The following is a 5,495-nucleotide window of genomic DNA, read 5'->3' on the forward strand; positions in this document are numbered from 1 at the left end:
TATTGTTTAGGAAGCGGGAGGGTGGAGGAACATAGTAATTACATCTGTAACAAAGCATTCCATTCATTCGTCCTATGACAATTGTTATTGGAGAAATAATCTGAAGATCACCGGACGCCTTCCAGAAGCTGGGTTTCTAACCCCCTTCACCTCCAGAATGTGCCGTTCCTCCCGCCTTCAGCTGTAAGGTGGTATGTTAAAGTTGATCTGTCGATTACTATTAGGATGGAGAGAGGAAAAAATAACTTTAAAGGCCTCAATGAAGCATAATTGCTAACGAAACTGTTTTAGGCAACAGCCAATCGATTAAAGAAATTAGTAATATAAACTTTCATTTAAAGCAACGCTTTGGGAAAATTTGAAAAGTTGGTGTTAAAAGAAAAATAAATTTCTGTGGTAAGGGCTTTTAAAAAAACAACCAAATATGGCAGCAGGGTATAAATGGGAAATCTCTGTGCCTTCCTCTCAATATGCTGTACACTTACAGCTAATCTAATAAAAATAGAGTCCAAAAAATAACCAAGTTATAATTTATCAGGAGCAATATAAATGAAAGCGGCATCTGTCGGCCCATGCTTCTATCAGCTTTCCACTAACATTCCACTAAAAGATTACTTTCCTTTCCGTAGGGATTGGCAGATAAAAGAGACAAGGAGAAAGGCAGTGTGATTTCCACACAGGGAGAAGGGCTAGGGAAAGGATGCCACAAAGGGAAATAAGGGTAAGTGTTCCAAGATGACTTTGCCTACAATACAGCTCAATGCCAAAGCCACCAAACATAAGCCAAGTCAGTTTCCTGCTGACTTTCTTTTTAAACACTGTCTTAGAGGTCTCATCTTGTTAAGCTCATTTGGTTAAGTCTTGAAGCATCTTTTACCTACCTAGTAACCAATGGTACTCCTGATCTCTGATACAGACATTATACTGAAAGTCTTAACTTCTTTTATTCTGAAGAAATCTGTGGGATCTTTGGGAATATATGTATATATGTGTTATCTACAGACTTGTAGAGTCTTCCAGATTTCCTTGGAGTTAAGTAGCATAGGTCACCATTATAATTGAGGTTCTGAGCTGCTGACTGAGAATTCCTGAATGCACTGGGCAGAACAGTCAAAGCAAAAACTGTTCACTCTTATCCAAGGTTAGCACTCAGCAGTGTGTGAAATCAATGGGCCTGATCCTGGTTAATGAGAGCAAATGGCACTAATTTACACTGTAAATCCACACTGTCCAAAAGAAATATGATATGAACCATGTATGTAATGTGAAATGTTTTCATGTTAAAGTTAAAAGAAAGCAGTGAAATTAATTTTAATATTTTATATAACAGTATATCCAAAATATTGTCATTTGCATAATCAACATAAAACTTTGTTATTAATATATAATCACAGATAATTTACATTCTCTTGTTCATCTTGTGAATTTTACACTAAAAGCACATTTCAGTTTGTACTAGCTATGTTTCAAGTGCTCAATAAGTACATGTGGTGGGTTTTCCTGGTGGTCCAGTGGTTAGGAATCTGCCTTGCAATGCAAGAGACATGGATTCCATCCCTGATGTGGGAAGATCCCACATGCCACATACCCCCTCACCCCTTGCCACAACTGGAGAAAATCAGCATGCAGTAAAGAAGACCTACCACAGCCAAAAAATAAAATAAATAAATAAATCTAAAAAAAAAAAAGTACATGTGGCTAGTGGCTTCCTATGGTGAAGAGTTCAGCCTCTAGACTCTGGAATCAAAATGCTATTTTTTAACAACTTGTAATAAATATTCAACATTGTTTCATGGTGTATTCTTTGCAACTGTTGAACTCTGTTAAGAATTATGCCAGTACCAGTTGAAGTGCATGTATTTAAAATACATAAAAAGAAATGAGGATAATTTGAGACCTCTGGGACAACATCAAGAGCACTAATACTCACATTATATGGGTCCCTGAGGGAGAAGAGAAAGAGAAAGGGTCTGAGAACGTATTTGAAGACATAATAGCTGAAAAATTCCCTGACTTATGAAAGGAAACATTCACCCAAGTTCAGGAAGCACAATCCCATATGCGATTAAACCAAAGAGGAACACACCAACACACAATTGTATTCAAAATGACTAAAATCAAATACATATGAATAAGAGTATATATTCATATAGTATTATATATATAGTGTATATATATTATTTTATGCTCATGTTTTTTTATATCAAACAGTGACTTACTCTAAATTTCCTATTTATATCAAGTATATCATTGGCTTAGATATTTAAGAAAGCAAATGAGAATTTATTTAAAGAGTATTATGACTAGCCACTAGAATTAGCGATAATTCTCAGCAAGCAGTTAAATTTAATACCAGAAGCATACTAATAGTAATACATGAGCTCCTTTAAAGACATCTCATTTAGAATAAAATTTCTTTATATGGTGTTAGAAATCATTAGTAATAGAACAATCTGGCCAGACGACTGAATAGAATAAAAATGAACACTCTCTCCCTAAATGCTTATTTATATTTTGACTTTTCATTAAGTGTCTGGCATACAGTGCAGCTCCTGCTACTTGTTGACGAAGGAGCTATGAGGCTGTGAGGGCGCTACTTCTGTTTATTCAACCAGACTTGCTTACTTAAGTTAGCCACTTTGCTTCTCATTACTCTGAACTTCTCTACTTCCCACAACCATGCTGCTTTGGCCCATGACTTCCTTTGCCTGTAGATTTACCCTTCATTTTAATTTTCTTTTTCTCTCCATAGTCTTATGGCCTATGTTATTTACAACTAGAAAACGTTTGCCTCACTATTTTTAAAAAGGGCAAAAAAGGAAACACTATCCTTTTTGAAAGATTTCAATCTTCTCTACAAGGTATGGATTCTATATGTATGTGCTTTTTTATTTTTTCTTTGGCCATGTTGCACAGCATGTGGGATCTTAGTTCCCTGACCAGGGATGGAACCCATGCCCCCTGCATTGGAACCACTGGACCGCCAGGTAAGTCCTTTTGTTTTTCTCTGTGGCATGAGAACTCTTTGTATGTGCATATTTTAAAAGTCTGTTCTAAATTCATATCACATCTATTCATTGCAGAGGGGAGACTTCCTTTATATAGGATCCAATGAAGTGTGATTTCTTATTTAAAAATGTACTTTATTTACTTGATGGTTGCTTTTCAAATTTTATTTTCAGTTTGTTTATATATAAATATATATATATATATATATATATATATATATATACATATACACATATATAATAGTGTTAGAGCTGGTTAGGAAAGGGTGTCAGAAAGATGCCATGAAAAGATTTTGAGAAGGTTAGGGTTCATAGAGCATAGAAATGATCACCTCTTTTCAATTTATTTTATATAAAGAAACTGAGACTCAAATAGCTAAATGATTTTTCCAGGGAATCCATAGTCAGGGGAAATTTTTTTAGTGAATCTCATCATCTTCTAATTAATTTAGAAAGTATGTAATTTAAAGGGGTTCCCTGGTGGCTCCGATGGTAAAGAATCTGCCTGCAATGCAGGACACTCAGGTTCAATCCCTGGGTCAGGAAGATCCCCTGGAGAACAGAATGGCTACCCACTCTAGTATCCTTGCCTGGAGAATTCCACGGACAGAAGAGCCTTGTGGGTTACAGTCCATGGGATTGCAAAGAGTTAGACAGGAATGAATGACTAACACAGACAAGTAATTTAAAAATCTCATTTCATCTCACAAATATGTAATTTCTTTTTAAATTAAGTCCCATATAAGTCATAAACAAATACAAACTTGTGGAAATATTAATAGACTTTTGAGAGGACAAGAAAAATGAATCCTTAAGTGTAGAGTATGGTTACTTGAATATTTTCTCTCAAATTTGTTATATATATATATTGCATATGTGTATATATATATATTGCATATGTAATACATACGTATGTATGTTTAGACTTTACTTTTTTATTGTGATTAAACAAATGATAAAATTTACTGTTCTTACACTTTAAGGTGCCCAGTTCAGTAGTGTTAAGCATATTTACATTGTGAAACAGCTCTCCAGAACTTCTTCATCTTGCAGAACTGAAACCCTGTACCCATTAAGCAACAACTCCTTTTTTCCCCTTAACTCCCATTCTATCTTGTTTCTATGAATTTGACTACTTTAGATACCTCATGTAAGTGAAATTATACAGTACCTGTCTTTTCATGATTGACTTCACTCAGCATGATAGATTTTACTTTTTAAGAGTTCCAAAGCTAGATGATTGAGAGATTTTTAAGCAAAATATAATACCTCCTGTGACCATATAAAGAGGAACTTTTTTTCGGAAAGCATTTATCATCAAGTCAACTGCAGGAAAATGGCTGTGCTTAGTTGCTCAGTCGTGTCCGACTCTTTGTGACCCCATGGACTGTAGCCCACCAGGCTCTTCTGTCCACGCGGATTCTCCAGGCAAGAATACTGGAGTGGGTTGCTATGTCCTCCCCAGGGATCTTCCTAAGCCAGGGATGGAACCCAGGTCTCCAGTATTGCAGGCAGATTCAAGATATAGAATTAAGAGCAATTGCACTTGAAAATAATGATAATGACACAGGAGAGTTTAGAGTGAAGCTCTGAATATGAGTGCAAAAGTATATTAATTCCTATACTTCATATATATCAATACTCAACCACCAATCTATGTTTTTATTTTACATAATCAACAAATTCAACATGCCAGTGTAAAATAGCCAAAAACACGAAACCAGTTCTTCCGTGTTATGTTTCTATTCGAAGCAGTCTATTTTTGTGCATGGGGTAGTACACATGGGGTAATCCACTCTACATCCAACCAAGTTTGTATCACTTTTCATTACAGGTAAATTCACTTTGACAGTCCTCTTCACATATCTATGAAAAGCGTGCTTTGTTCTAATACAGGGATTCTGTTTCTTGTCCTGGTTATAGTAGAAACAAATATAGTAATATTTGAAAATTAACTTCCTTCAGCAGCCAGCAGATGGAGCTGTTGAAAAATGTTGCCATTACTTAAAAAAAAAAAAAAAAACTAACTAATTTTACTGAAATAAAACCAGTTTTCAGTTCAGTCGCTCAGTCCTGTCCAACTCTTTGCGACCCCATGAACCGCAGCACGCCAGGTCTCCCTGTCCATCACCAACTCCTGGAGTTTACTCAAACTCAGGTTCATTGAGTTGGTGATGCCATCCAACCATATCATCCTCTGTCGTCCCCTTCTCCTGCCTTCAATCTTTCCCAACATCAGAGTCTTTTCAAATGAATCAGCTCTTCACATCAGGTGGCCAAAGGATTGGAGTTTCAGCTTCAACATCAGTCCTTGCAATGAATATTCAGAACTGATTTCCTTTAGGATGGATTGGTTGAGAGTCCAGGGGATGCTCCAGAGTCTTCTCCAACACCACAGTTGAAAAGCATCAATTCTTCAGTGCTCAGCTTTCTTTATAGCGCAACTCTCACATCCACACATGACTACTGGAAAAACCATAGCTTTGA

The sequence above is a fragment of the Capricornis sumatraensis genome, chromosome 12 (genome assembly GCF_032405125.1).
Source record: "Capricornis sumatraensis isolate serow.1 chromosome 12, serow.2, whole genome shotgun sequence".
In the NCBI taxonomy this organism is placed as follows: domain Eukaryota; kingdom Metazoa; phylum Chordata; class Mammalia; order Artiodactyla; family Bovidae; genus Capricornis; species Capricornis sumatraensis.